Source organism: Hemiscyllium ocellatum, chromosome 5, assembly GCF_020745735.1.
Source record: "Hemiscyllium ocellatum isolate sHemOce1 chromosome 5, sHemOce1.pat.X.cur, whole genome shotgun sequence".
Taxonomy (NCBI): Eukaryota; Metazoa; Chordata; class Chondrichthyes; order Orectolobiformes; family Hemiscylliidae; genus Hemiscyllium; species Hemiscyllium ocellatum.
In genome coordinates, this window is record NC_083405.1 from 126,101,522 (window position 1) to 126,117,206 (window position 15,685).

At 45.0% G+C, this 15,685-nt stretch overlaps 1 protein-coding gene across 1 annotated transcript in view; it reads left to right on the forward strand.

The window, feature by feature from the left end:
- scn5lab (sodium channel, voltage gated, type V-like, alpha b) overlaps nt 1–15,685 on the forward strand; it is a 367,399-nt gene that overhangs the window by 141,404 nt on the left and 210,310 nt on the right. The window lies entirely within an intron of this gene.

A 15,685-nucleotide genomic window follows, 5' to 3' on the forward strand; every position in this document is an offset into this window, starting at 1 on the left:
TACTGCACGATTCTTAGTTTCTGACCTGCTCTTGTAGCTTGCTATCCAACGAGGTCTTTTTGGAAAATATCTTGGAGATGAATGGCAGAAGAGGAACTGGACGGGATTGCACTTGACTGTAACCAACAATAGTTTGCCCAATTTACCGTTTGGAGCGTATATCCTGCCAAAGCAAGCCCACAGCACTCCTCCCAGAATGATCCTCCAACATGATTTGGAAACAGGCACTATAAGACAGAGAAAGATGATGCAGGACATAAACAATTAATAGAAAAAGCTCAATAACAGACAATATTGTCAATGGATACATGGAGAAAGTGCAAGAATGGTGGCGATCACAGTGGGTCAGGCAGCATCCATGGAGAGAGAGAGAGAAGCTAATAAGAAGCAGGAGTGGAATGTAAGGCCATTCGGCCCATCGAGTCCACTCCACCATTCAATCATGGCTGATGGGCATTTCAACGCCACTCACCCGCACTCTCCCCGTACCCCTTAATTCCTCGTGAGATTAAGACTTTTTTGAGTCTTGAGTTGTTTTGTCCTGGATAACGTTTCGACTCTCGATGACTCTTCAAAGAAATTGCTCTCAGTTCTGTTTTTTTTTTGACAATCGGGTACCTTGTTGGTGGAATTCTGTCCTTTAAACTCCTCAGTCATGTTAGCCACAGCACTGCTACAGACGTGGGGTTCATTGGATTAAAGCTGGCTGACTTGGCATGTGCTTTGAATGCTGGGGAGATAGCTGATGGAGACCGCGAGCACAGGGCGTTACTAACCAACATTTCAGTTGATAAGACAGCGAGAAACAGCAATCAGCAGAGCAGACAGTTCAACAATGTTGTCACGTCAGTATGGAGCAGATTTGTCAGAGTGAGATTAACAGGGCTTGTGCTGATCTCACTGTGCCAATACTCGACTATATTTATAAATCTGGCAGCAATGTGAAGTACGCCACATTGCTGTTGCTCTGATAGCTTTGGTTAATTTTTAGGGTCAACAGAGTTAATGGGTTAATAGAATCTGTAGGTACTTGACTTGTCTGTAAAGACACAGTAGCAGCCACTTACTCTTGCTGGTACTTATCCTGATCTATATATCATTCCTGAAAGGTTCACCTGGCACTTAGGGATTCTGAGTGTCGCGCAAACACTTCCAGGAGTTAGCAGCTTCTAAAGATTCGCTTGAAGGTTGGGAGATAACAGTGCAGCTATATTGGGATGAACTGCCATTGCCAGCTGCATAGCCCACAGTGCGGCTAGGACTCTGTGAGGGACACACTAAACATTGACTAAAAGGTGTGTGTGTGCGTGTGTGTGTGTGTGTGTGTGTGTGTGTGTGTACGTGTGCAAGGGAATTTGTATGTGTGTGTGTTGGCGAGTGTGTGGGAATGTGTGTGTGAAAATGTGTGACTGTGTGTATGCATGTGTATGAGTGTGTATGTGTGTGTGTATACGTGAGAATGTGTGTGTCTTTGTGTGGAAGTGTGTGTGTGTGTGTGACTGTATGTCTGTGCAACTGTGTGAGTATGGGAGTGTATATTGCACAAAGACTGAAAGGTATGATTAGAGAAAATGTCAGGATATGATTACTTGACACTTCATTTGCCAGGAAGGTAAGGGTGATGAGAGGTGAAATGTTTTCACACAGTGAATCGTGTGAGTCCTCTGGAATGCAATGCTTAGAAATGTGATGGAGGCAGGTTCAACTGACACATTCCAGAGGATATCGGATAGTTATTTGGATAGAAATGGTGTGCAGGGAAATGGAGAAAAGGCAGGAGATTGACACGAGGAACAATGGCTTTTTGAAGAGCTGGTGCAGGTACTATGGGCTGAATGGCCTCCTTTTGCATGGTAACGATTCTGTGATTTGGAAAAAATGCACGTTACATCAAGAAGATGACTTCTTTGAGTTCCTAAAAATCTCCTAACTGCAGGACAGGGAAGGCTGAGCGGCGGGAATCAAGTCCATGTAGGGGCCGGGAAAACACAATATCCAGGAAACAGAGTTAGGGAGGAGGCCATTTAACCCCTTGTACTTGGTCTGGCCCCATTCAATTAGAAAGTAGCGAGCTAACTCCATCTTCCCACTGAAATCACTCTACAGAGTGATGTCCCATCACTAAACCCCCCCTTTTTTTACACACGGAGAGTCCTTGACACTGATCCAGCTCCCTCAGAGCCAGCTGTCAGAGTGAACAGAACCCCTGACACTCCTGTTAATATCTGTCAGCCAGGGTTCCCTGATTAACCAGGTTAATAGCCCCAATCAGGGAACTCAGATTCTATGAGGCCCACCTGACTGACCTTGTTGCAATCAGTGTACCTACCGTTCCTCTTATCCTTTAATACCTGGATAACAAGAGGCTCAGCCTCAACATTTACATTAACTGCCTTTTGCAGAAAAGTGTTCCACATTTCTCCCACCTTCCCGGGAATGGACCAGTTCCTGGATATTCCATGTTTTTCTAAACAAGTGACAGAAAGCTGAAGACAGCCAGCCTCACTTGTCCTTTAATTAGCAACTGTCACTTTCCTCTTCCGTAAGGCACTGCCTTTGTTGAGCTGAATGGTCAGTGTGAGAGGGGAAAGATATAAAAGGCACCTAAGGGGTAACTCTGTCACACAGAAAGTGATGAGTGCATGGAATGAGCTGCCAGAGTAAGTGGTGGAGGCTAGTACAATTGCAATATTTAAGAGGCATTTGGATGGGTATATGAATAGGAAGGGTTTGGAGGGATATGGTCTGGGTGCTGGCAGGTGGGACTAGATTGGGTTAGGATATCTGGTCGGCATGGACAGGTTGGACCGAAGGGTCTGTTTCCATGCTGTACATCTCTATGTCTCTGTGACTGTAATGATCTGAAGCAAAATTACTTTCTGTGATTACATTAAGACTAAGCAATTGCAGCAGATACATGGGAACATCACTCCCTGTGAGTTCCTTTCCAAGCCACTCACCATCCTGACTTGGGGATTTACTCCCATTCCTTCACTGTCTCTGGGTCAAAATCCTGGAGCGTGCTCCCTAACAGCTCTCTGAGTGTCCCCACATCTAATGGACTACAACAGTTGAAGAAAACAACTCCCTATCACCTTCTTAAGAGTAGCAATGGCCTAGTAGCTTTATCACTAGGCTGTTAATCTAGAGACCCAGGAAATGTTCTGGGGACTCGGGTTCGAATCCTGCCACGGCAGATAGTGCAACTTGAAATAAAAACAAATCTGACGGTGACCATGAAAGCATTATTGGTTGTCAGGAAAACCCCATCTGGCTCACTAATGTCCTTTAGGGAAGGAAACTGCCATCCTTACCTGGTCTGGCCTCCACGTGATTCCAGACCCACAGCAATGTTCCCTCGGGGCAATTAGGGATGGGTAATAAATGCTGGCCTAGCCAGTGATACCCTCATCCTGTAAATGAATTAAAAAACTAGGAATGAACAATCAATAATGCCTGGCTAGCAATGTCCCCAGCAATGATATTTTTTTAATCATTTAAACTCAGTAATTACCTTTTCGCTTTTTACTTTCTTTTACTCACGTGCCTTTTAAAATCTGTGTCCCCAAGAAATAAAGACATGGATATTATGAATATCTCAAATTACCAGGATCAATACAGTGAGGATACACAGTATTTATGGGTGTGCGTTTTACAGAGTGCCTGGTCTCTGTCTCCAACTCCAGAATCAATAGGAATAGTACTGGCTGTCAAAACCGATGAAGGCTGTCCTTCATGATTGTAACTGAATACTGTTCCCTGGATGGCCAGATCATCTCATGACGAGTGACTGAGTAAACCAACCACATATTCTCCAGATTTTGTGGTTAGCACTGCTGCCTCACAGCGATAGGATCTGATTCCAGCCTCGGGTGACTGTCCGTGTGGGGAATTTGTACATTCTCCCCGTGTCTGTGTGGGGTTTCCTCTGGGTGCTCCGGTTTCCTCCCACAGTCCAACATTGTGCAGATTAGGGTGGATTGGCCAAGCTAAATTGCACTGTAGTGTCTACGCAAGGTGGATGAGCCATTCGAAATGCAGGGTTACAGGTAGAGTAGGGGAGTTGAGTCTGGGCAGTATCAATGTGGACTTGATGGGCTGAATGGCCTGCTTCCACACTGTAAAGAATCTATGAAGACAATGACCTCCCTGAAACCTCGACAGGAGACATATAGGAAGGATATTTGCCCAAGTTGTTTTGTCCCTGAACCAGAGGACTCAGTATCAGAATAAATGTAAGATTGAAGTGAGGAACAATTCCTTCAGTCAGCGGGTGGCAAATCTTTGGAATTCCCTTTCCCAGAAGGCTATGGAAATCTGTCATGCCCAAGACTGGGATGGATAGATCTCTAAATATCCATGGATATGGGAATAGTGCAGGAAAATGGAGTTGAGGTAAAAGATCGGCCATGATCTCACTGAATGCTGGAGCAGACCTTATGGGCTGAATGGCCCACTGATGCTCCTAGATCCCAATCGATATGCGGCCAACTGAATGCTGCATGCTGGAAAAGTGAGTTGCTGGTTGTGATATGAGGAAAATGTCTTGGTGAGGTTGGTACTGGGCACAGAGCAGATGATTGCAGAAGAAATATAATCCATGGATCCAGGATCTTCCGCCAGCCATGAAGCTAAAGTCACCACATTTTGTGGAATCGTAGGAGGGCATCAAAGCATTAAAGGTGGCAGATATCAAAAGTAAATTCTGGCAGGATGTCTTTATCTGGAAAATGGTCAGAATGCAGTGCCTGCTGCAGTTCACCCTGAGATGTCAAACTCAGGAGATGGAGGGGTATAGCTCACAGCCGCAGGGTTGGATGGAGGAAGGCAGAGGCTGCTTCGTGTGGAGCAACTCTGGTGTAGACCAGTCAGATTCAGTAACCACAGCACTGTGCAAAATGGGCTCCTGAATGAAAACATTTGGAGACATCTGCCCAGAGGCTTTAAAGAATTTGTTTGTGGAACAATTAGCAGCTTTGAATGATTAGCAGAGGGGATCATGTTTTCAGAATGAGTCAAAGCTCTGTCCCTCTATCTCCCCTCTCTCTCTCTCACACACACACACACACACACACACACACACTCTTTCTTCTCCCCTCACTCTCTTTTCCATGTGTCCCTTGTCTGTTTATCATTTTCTCTCTCTCCTGTACACTCCCTCTCTTTATACCTCTCTCGTCCCCTACCTCTGTTTCCCAGTCGCTCTCTCTCTCTCTCCCTCTCAATCCCCTCTCCTCTCCCTCCATTTCTGTTTCTCCAGTTCTCTGTCTCAACACCCCTTTTCTCTCTCTGTCTCTGCCTCTTTCTCATACCGCTCTCCCTTCTCTCTCAACCCCCACTCCCCTCTTTCTGTCTCTGCCACTCCCCCCCTCTCAATATCCTTTCCCCCTCCCCTCTTCTGTTTCTCTGTCTCCCCCTCCTCTCTCTTACACTTTCTCTCATTTTCTCCCCTCCCCCATCTCTCTCTCTGCATTTCGTCTCTCTTAATTGCTGAAGATTGGGGATAAAAATCGAAAGAACTGTGGATGCTGTAAATCAGAAACAAAACCAGAAATTACTGGAAAAGCTCGGCAGGTCTGGCAGTGTCTGTGAAGAGAAATCAGAGTTAATGTTTCGGGTCCAGTGACCCTTCCTCAGAGCTGTGGGAATGTTGTTGCTGTTGAAGTAGGGGTAAACTTGGAACGGTACAGGAGGACGTTATTGAACCTGAGCTATTCTGCAGTAGTGCAGTCCAATTTGGTCCGACAGCCAAATGGGCGGCATGGTGGCACAGCAGTTAGCACTGCTGCCTCACAGCGCCAGAGACCCGGGTTCAATTCCCACCTCAGGCGACTGACTGTGTGGAGTTTGCACATTCTCCCCGTGTCTGTGTGGGTTTCCTCCGGGTGCTCTGGTTTCCTCCCACAGTCCAAAGGTGTGCGGGTCAGGTGAATTGGCCATGCTAAATTGGGGTATGGGTGGGTTGCGCTTCGGCGGGTCGGTGTGGACTTGTTGGGCCAAAGGGCCTGTTTCCACACTGTAAGTAATCTAAAAAAGCCCTTCCCTTTCTTAATAGACCTGCAATTCGTTGCATCAGTTTCCAGCGCCTCCCCCTCCCCACAACTTCAAAGCTGCTGTCCAGTCTGTCTCTACATTGCTAACTGTAATAAAATTCCAGTTTCTGAGCCTGGGAATCTGAGACCCTGACAGGAATGTGGGAAGAGCTGACACTCTTGGTAGCTTGACCTGAGCATATCGATCAAGGCTGATCCTCCGCTGCAGTGTTGAGGCAGTGCTGCACTGTCAGAAGTGCCACCTTTCGGGTTAATATTGTAAACGGCCTGCTCCCAGAGATGTGAAACCCATTCAACGAAGGTCAACCCGGTGTCCGGATTGATATTTATCTGTCAAAAAATATCGCACAAAAAGTCAAGGTTAGAGTCAAGATAGAGTAGTCAAGGAGCAGAAGAATTGATGTTTCGGACAAAAGCCCTTCATGCTCCTTGGACGCTGCCTGACCTGCTGTACTTTTCCAGCACCACTCTAATCTAGACTCTAATCTCCAGCAGTACCCACTTTCACCTGAAAAACCAAGGTTGTCATGTCATTTGCACAGAGCTGTTTGTAGGAGCTAGCTGAATGCAGATTGGCTGCTGTATCTCCTACATCACAATAATTACTTCACTTCAAAAATACTTCATTGGCTGTGAAGACTTTGAAACTGTTGTTCATCATGCAACAGACTATATAAGTATTTGCTCCCTCCATTAAAGTCAAAGAGTCATAGAGATGTACAGCACAGAAACTGACCCTTCAGTCCAATTCATCCACATCCTAAATTAATCTACTCCCATTTGCCACATTTGGTCCCTATCCCTGTAAACCCTTCTTATTCATATTCACATCCAGATGCCTTTTAAATGATGCAGTTGTACCAGCCTCCACCACTTCCTCTGCCATCCCGTTCCATACAAACACCACTCTACGCATGAAGAATTTGCTCCTTAAGTCTCTTTTAACTCTTTCCCTTCTCGCCTTAAACCTATGCCCTCTAGATTTGGACTCCCCTACCTTGGGGAAAAGACCTTGGCTATTCACCTTATCCATGACCCTCATGATTTTATAAACCTCTATAAGGTCACCCCTCAGCCTTCGACACTCCATGGAAAACAGCCCCAGTCTGTTCAGCTCTCCCTTCAGCTCAAAGCCTCCAACCCTGGCAACAATCCTTGTAAATCTTTTCTGAACTTCTTCAAGTTTCACAACATTCCATCATGGCAGACGCTGCAATTGAGGGTGGCATGGTGACTCAGTGGGTAGTACTGCTGCCTCACAGCACCAGGGATCTGGGTTTGATTCCCACCTCGGGTGACTGTCTGTGTGGAGTTTGCACATTCTCCCCGTGTCTGCGTGGGTTTCCTCCGGGTTCTCTGGTTTCCTCCCACAGTCCAAAGATGTGCAGGTCAGGTGAATTGGCCATGCTAAATTGCACATAGTGTTAGGTGCATTAGTCAGGGGTAAATGTAGGGTAGGGGAATGGGTCTGGGTGGGTTACTCTTCAGAGGGTCATTGTGGATCTGTTGGGCCAAATGGCCTGTTTCTATACTGTAGGGAATCTAATCCTTCCTATAGCAGGGAGACCAGAGAGAGGACCAAAATTTTTAGATATTCAAGGCATCAAGGGGTGCAGAGAGAAAGCAGCACAACGTTATTGAGATGGAGGATCCACCATGAACATATTGAATGGCAGAGACAATTCAAAGGGCTGAATGGTCTACTGCTAGTTTCTATGATTCTATGAAATGGCTGCTTTCAGGCCCAGTCTGCTGTGAGACACCATTTGGGATGTGGACCTCAATGGGCATTGGGTTCAATGTTGTGCAGAATGTCACCATTTGGGTTCCAAGGCGTGGAGACTGTAGGAAAGTCATTGCATTTCCATAGCACTTCGCATGTGCTCAGATACCCAATGCCTTTTGCGTGCCTTAGTTGAGGTGGGGTTTCCATGAGAAACATACATAAAATCATAGAATTATAGAATTTTATGGATCAGTAGGAAACCATTGTGTCTGTACTGACTCCTGATAGAGTTACCCAGCCAGTTCCACTCTCCAGTCCCATCTTCATTCTTCTCTAAATTCATCCCTTTCAAATATAGCTCCAGCTCTCTTTTGAAACCCCCTATGGAATCCGCCTCCCCCACTCTCCCAGGCAGCGCATCCCAAATCCTAACAACTCTCTGAGTTCTCATCATCTCACTCCTCATTCTCTTGCTGACAATCTTGAAATTGTGAGCCCGAGTTACTGACCAATCAACTATTGGGAACAAAATATCCTTCTTTCCCTGTCAAATGTGTTAATCATTTTCAATTCCTCATGAGGTCACTTCTGCTTCAAGGAGAGTAAGCTCCATTTCTCAAAATCTTTTTTTGCATCTAAATTCCCTCATTCCTGGTATCATTCCAGTAAATCCCCTTTGCACACTCTGCAGGGCTTTGGCATCCTTTCTTAAATAAGGTGCCCAGAACTAAACACAATATTCCAAATGTGGCCTGACCAATGATTTGTAAATGTGTAGCATTAAGTCCTTGTTGTTACACTCTATGCTTCTATTTATAGGATCCTATAAGCCTTTTTAACAACTATCTCAATGTGCCTGGTCAATTTCAGAGAATTGAACTAGGGAGGTCCCTCTGTTCCTGCACTCCCCTCAAAGTTGCAGCAATGAGCCTGTATTGTCTCTCCATGTTGCTTCAATCAAAAAAAAACATTACCTCACATTTCTCTGCATTGCCAGGTGTCTGCCCATTTGGCCAATTTGTCAACGTCCCTCTGAAGTCACTCAGTTTTATTTTCACAATTCACCATTCTCCCTAACTTAATATCATCTACAAATTTAGAGATTTTGCTCTTAACTCTCATCTCAAAATCATCTATATAAATCAGAAAATCCCAACAGCAATCCCTGGGGATCACCACTTTCAACTAGTCTCCAACCTGGGAAGTTCCCATCTGTACCTTCCTGGTTTCCTATATTTTTAGCCAATTTCTAAATCCATGCTACCCATCAACCCCAGACATTACTAATTTGCCATGTGACACCATATCAAATGCTTTCTGAAAGGCCGAATATGCAAATCAACAGCACTATCCACATTCACTGACTGTGTCATCTTGTCAAAGAACTCAATTATATTGTCAGACATGACCTGCCCTGACAACACCATGTTGACTGCCTCATATCAATTTAGTTTTATGTAAGTGTGTATTTACCTTGTCCCATATTACGGCTTCCACCAGTTTCCCACTATTGATGTCAGGCTGACAGGTCTCTAGTTTCTTCAGTTATCCTTTCTCCCTTTCTTAGACGTTTGCAATCCTCAAGTATCCCAGAACTAATCCTGTGTTCAGTGGGGCCTGGAAAATGTCTATCCATGGTTCCGCAATTTGCTCCCTCAGGAATCTAGGATACTCCCATTCAGGCCTGGTGGGTTCTCTACCTGGAGTGCTGCCAGCCTTTTCAGTGCCTCTTCTTTATCTATCACTACACTGCTCAGCTCCTGAATGCCCAAGTTTTCAACTCGGCCATTGTCACCATCTCCTTATCTGGTAAAAACATAAGCAAAATATTCATTTCGAACCTCTGCCATATCTTTTGTTTTGATGAGCAACTTTCTCTGCTTGTTCCTTGTGGACATCACTCTATCCTTCGCTATTCTTCTAATATTAAAATATTTGAAGAATATATTACTGTTTGTTTTGGTGCAACTTGCCGTCAGTTCCTTAAGCTTCCTCTTAATCTTCTTTATTCCAGCCTTAGCCTCTCTCCCGGATTTCAGATATTCCTACTGATTTCTATTGCTCTTATTATTCCCTTGTGCATCACATGCCTCCTTTCACTTCCTTATTTTCTCATCAACCCTCACTCTTAGTCCTCCAGTGTGCTCTAGCTTTAGACACCCCTTATTTATTTCTCGTGAATATGTACCCAGCTTGCAACCTATTCTTCTCTGTTTTGAAATTTTCCCATTTTTTATCGCCTGTTTTATTCACCAAAATGAGTTCTTCATCAATGTCCTCCAGTTCAACTTTTAGACCTCGGGAAAATCTGCCCTTTTCCAGTCTGAGATTGTAATCATTGACTGATTTTTATCCTTGGGAAAAAGTGAGGACTGCAGATGCTGGAGATCAGAGCTGAAGAAGGGCTCATGCCCGAAACATCGATTCTCCTGCTCCTTGGATGCTGCCTGGCCTGCTGCGCTTTTCCAGCAACACATTTTCAGCTCTGATTTTTATCCTTTCCAACTTAACATTGAACCGTTAAATCAACTTAATATTGAAACTGTTCTGAGGAAGGATCAACGGCCCTGAAATGTTAACTCTGATTTCTTTTCGCAGGTGTTACCAGACCTGCTGAAATTTTCCAGCAATTTCTGTTTTTATTTCTAATATTGTGTTATGATCACTATTTCTCAAATGCTCCCCTCCTTTGATGTTCTCCACTTCGCTTCCCTCACTTAATAGGACCAAATCCAGAACATCTCCCTCCCTGGTAGGGCTGGAAATGTATTGTTCCAGAAGATTCTTCTGCACACATTGCAGGAACTTTTCCCCTTCCATGTCCTACATATTCCTGTTTTCCCAGTCTACCCTAGTGTAACTGAAATCACCAACTATCTGAACTCTACTTGTCCTGGAAGTTTCTATTATCTGCCTGCAAAGGTTCTCTTTTTTTTAAGATTAGCTTACCTACAGTATGGAAACAGGCCCTTCAACCCAACAAGTCTACACCGACCCTCCAAAGAGTAACCCGCCCAGAACCATTTCACTCTGATTAATGTACTTCACACTATGAGCAATTTCAGAATGGCCAATTCACCTGGCCTGCACATCTGTGGGAGGAAACCAGAGCACCCGGAGAGAATGTGCAAACTCCACTCAGAGTCTCCCGAGGCTGGAATCGAACCGGGGTACCTGGCACTAAGAGGCAGCAGTGCTAGCCACTGAGCCACTGTGTCATCTCTTCTACTCCAGCCCGACTATTTGGAGGTCTATAATAAATACTCAACAAGACCACTGCTCCCTTCCCGTTTCTCACCTCCTATCTTTCAGAAACTGCATCTTGTACAAGGTCATTGATGCTATCATTGACTAACATCACTACACCTCCTCCTTTTACCCACCCTGTTTCTAATAAAAGCCTTATATCCTGGGATGTTAAGTAACCAGACTTGTTCTGGCCTGAGCCACATTTCTGTCAATGGTACTATATCATATCCCGAGAGCAAATTCTGTTTCTAGTTCCCCAGTTTTGTTCACTATACTCTGCATTTACATATATACAGTTTGACTCTGCCTTTATCTCTCACTTGCCCATTGGTAGGTGATGATTCATTTGTTCAGTGTCAACACTCCAGCCTTCTGTCACTGCCTTTTCCCCATTTGCCATCTTCCCTCTCTGGTACTTCCAAAACTCGGCTCATTTGTTAAGCCACACCCCCTGCCTTTCAAGTTTAAATCCATCACCACTACAGTGTGATTTAAGAAGGCAGCTCACCACCAACTGCACGAGGGTGACGAGGGATGGACCATAAATGCTGGCCCAGCCAGTGACACCCACATCCCTCAAGTGGACAAAGTTAAAAAAATCACACAACGCCGAGTTATAATCCAACAGGTTTATTTAGAAGTATTAGGTTTTGGAGTGTTCCACCTGATGAAGGAGTAGCGCTCCAAAAGCTAGTGCTTCCAAATAAACCCTGGCGAAAGTGAGGACTGCAGATGCTGGAGATCAGAATCTAGATTAGAGTGGTGCTGGAAAGGCACAGCAGGTCAGGCAGCATCCGAGGAGCAGGAAAATTAACGTTTCGGGCGAAACGTCGAATTTTCTGCTCCTCGGATGCTGCCTGACCTACTGTGCTTTTCCAGCACCACTTCTAAATAAACCTGTTGGACTAAAACCTGGTATTGGGTGATTTGTCGACCCCAGTCCAACACTGGCATCTCCAAATCATCCCTCAAGTGAATTACGAAATAAAAGGTACTGTCTCTCTTCCTCAGAAGACTTGTTCCTTTTCAGCACAGTCACGCACACCTCTTCTCAACAGTTTTCTCCTTTTCCAAAATGATCCCAATGTCCAAAAAAAAAATCTGAATCCCCTTCTTCTACACCATTCCTCAGGCCACTCATCTACCTCCAGAAAAGTTGTAATCCTGAACCACGGGGTGGCGTGGTGGCTCAGTGGTTAGCACTGCTACGTCACATCACCAGAGACCCAGGTTCGATTCCTGCATTGGGTGACTGCCTGTATGGAGTTTGCACATTCTCCCCGTGTCTGCATGGGTTTCCTCTGGATGCTCTGGTTTCCACCCACAGTCCAAACATGTGCTGGTCAGGTGAATTAGAGTTATGGAGTCATTGCGGTGTACAGCATGGAAACAGACCCTTCAGTCCAACCTGTCCATGCCGACCAGATATCCCAACCCAATCTAGTCCCACCTGCTGGCACCCGGCCCATATCCCTCCAAACCCTTCCTATTCATATACCCATCCAAATGCCTCTTAAATGTTGCAATTGTACCAGCCTCCACCACTTCCTCTGGCAGCTCTTTCCATACATGGCCATGCTAAATTGCCCATAGTGTTAGGTGCATTAGTCAGGAGTAAACACAGTGTAGGCAGGGGGTGTGTGTGTGTTGCTCTTCGGATAGTCATTGTGGACTTAGTGGGCCGAAGGGCCTGTTTCCATACTGCAGGGAATCTGCAAAAAAAAACCCAAGCAGTAATGTTATATTAACAGATATCCAAGAGAGCAAGGTTTGTGAAGGTTTGTAGCTCAGGTTGAGGTTTAGGGTGTAGGTTTGCTCGCTGAGCTGTAGGTTTGATATCCAGACGTTTCATTACCTGGCTAGGTAACATCATCAGTGGCGACCTCCAAGTGAAGCAAAGCTGTTGTCTCCAGCTTTCTATTTATATCTTTCTCCTGGATGGGGTTCTTGGGGTTTGTGGTGATGTCATTTCCTGTCTGTTTTCTGAGGGGTTGATAGATAGCATCTAGATCTACGCGTTTGTTTATGGCGTTGTGGCTGGAGTTCCAGGCCTCTAGGAATTCTCTGCCATGTCTTTGCATAGCCTGTCCCAGGATAGATGTGTTGTCCCAGTCGAAATGGTGTTTTTTTTTCATCCGTGTATAGGGCTACGAGGGAGAGAGGGTCGTGTCTTTTTGTGGCTAGCCGATGTTCATGTATCCTGGTGGCTAACTTTCTTCCTGTTTGTCCTATGTAGTGTTTGTGGCAGTCCTTGCATGGAATTTTGTAGACGACGTTAGTTTTGTCCATGGGTTGTACTGGGTCTTTTAAGTTTGTTAGTTTTTGTTTGAGTGTGTTGGTGGGTTTGTGTGCTACTAGGATTCCGAGGGGTCTTAGTAGTCTGGCTGTCATTTCTGAAACTTCTTTGATATATGGTAAGGTGGTTAGGGTTTCTGGCTGTGTTTGGTCTGCTTGTCGTGGTTTGTTCTTGAGGAATCTGCGGACTGTATTTTTTAAGTATCCGTTCTTCTTGAATACGTTGTATAGGTGTTTCTCCTCTGTTTTCCGAAGTTTGTCTGTGCTGCACTGTGTAGTGGCTCGTTGAAATAGTGTTCTGATACAGCTTTGTTTGTGTGTGGTGGGATGGTTGCTGGTGTAGTTAAGTATTTGGTCAGTGTTTGTCAGTTTTCTGTATACGCAGGTTTGTAATTCTCCGTTGTCTGTTCTTTCGACTGTGACGTCCAGGAATGTGAGTTTGTTGTTGGTTACTTCCTCCTTGGTGAACTTTATGCCTATGAGGGTGTTGTTGATGATGTTAAATGTCTCTTCTATCTTGTTTCGTTTTGTGATGACAAAGGTGTTATCTACGTAGCGGACCAAGGTTTTTGGTTTGATGATTGGTAGGGCTGTTTGTTCTAGTCTTTGTATTACCGCTTCTGCTATGAATCCTGATAGCGGAGATCCCATAGATTATGTTGTTGAAGGTGAAGTGGGTGGTGAGGCACAGGTCCACTAGCTTCATGATGTTTTCGTTGGTAATAGGATTGATGGTGGTTGGTGTGTGTGTGTGTGGTAATGAAACATCTGGATGTCAAACCTTCAGCTCAGTGAGCAAACCTACGCCCCTAAATCCAAGAGAGCGGTGACTCTTTGCAAACAGTGCACAAAACAATATGTTTCACTGTATTTCAGTACACATGACAATAATAAATTTCATCTAATACAGGTGTTGGTGCTGGGTATGTATGTTGAGACATATGTTGAGAGGTTTATCAGAGATTAGTGCATATTAGTGTGGCTAGGTACTTTTGAGTGTGATGTTAAGGATTGGCAGTAATAACTGAGAGTTATTTAATGAGCTGGAATTGCCATGTACTCTGAGCAACTGTTGAGGGTCGTTCGAGATTTGCAGCATTTAACCCTTTGAACAGAAGAGAGTTGTGTGTCTGAGAGACACTTAGTATCTACCTCCCTGATCTGCCTTTGTCTAAATGGTGGCACAGGTAAATGTTTCTGAGATCACTGTCCTGGAGGTCTCGTGTTTCAACCTACTCTGAAACAGATCCTGTGTAGCCCGCAAACTATCCCTGACAATGTTGTTGGAAACATACCACTGTCGGAGGCTGAGGGGTGACCTTATAGAGGTTTATAAAATCATGAGGGGCATGGATAGGATAAATAGACAAGGTCTTTTCCCTGGGGTGAGGGAGTCTAGAATTAGAGGGCATAGGTTTAAGGTAAGAGGGAAAAGATATAATAGAGACCTAAGGGGCAACTTTGTCATGCAGAGGATGGTACGTGTGTGGAATGAGCTGCCAGAGGAAGTGGTGGAGGCTAATATAATTACAACATTTGATAGGCATCTGGATGGGTAAGTGAATAGGAAGGGTTTAGAGGGATATGGGCCAAGTGCTGGCAGATGGGACTAGATTATGTTAGGATATCTGGTTGGCATGGACGAGTTAGACCAAAGCTTCTGTTTCCGTGCTGTACATCTCTATGACTCTATGGTTGTTCACCCTCCCTTTCCAGATGCCTATCCAGCCATTGTATTATGTCCTTCACCCTTACACCCGGGAGGCAACAGACCATATGGGACTCATGACTTTGGCTGTCTGCCCCTTGGACTATTGAGTCACCCACTATTACTACCTTACTAAGCTGTCTCCCAGCATCCCTCTGTCTATTCCCAGAGTAGTCGCGCACCATGGTACTATAGCTTTTGCTCAAGTCACCCACAGTCATGTTGCTCATGAAATAAATATTGGACATCTCACACCTGGTGGACAGCACTCTTGGGTTTTCAGGACCTACTCTCTTTATTCCTGTTGCCGAATGATCAGCCATTCTCCTCCATCTTGTGACAGTGCTGCCCCTTTAACAAGGTTATTTTGTCCTTGGGTTCCTTCAAGATGGGTTGTGAAGGCAGGGGTGCTGAAATGTCTGGAAAAGTCTTCTTTAACAATGGCAGGGAAGGTGCCAGTTCTCCCAGTACAGGTTTCTTTTTTCTTGTTTGGTTTAGTTGTGGCAGAGAAGCTGCTGGTAGCTGTAGCAGCAGTGCAAAAAACATCCCATGCTTCAGCAGATGATTCCTGACCAGTGTCTCTCTCTGAAATCTCTCTGGCCTGTAAGAACCTGTGTTTGAGTTTACCTTTTGCCAAGGCGTGTGTTTATGGGA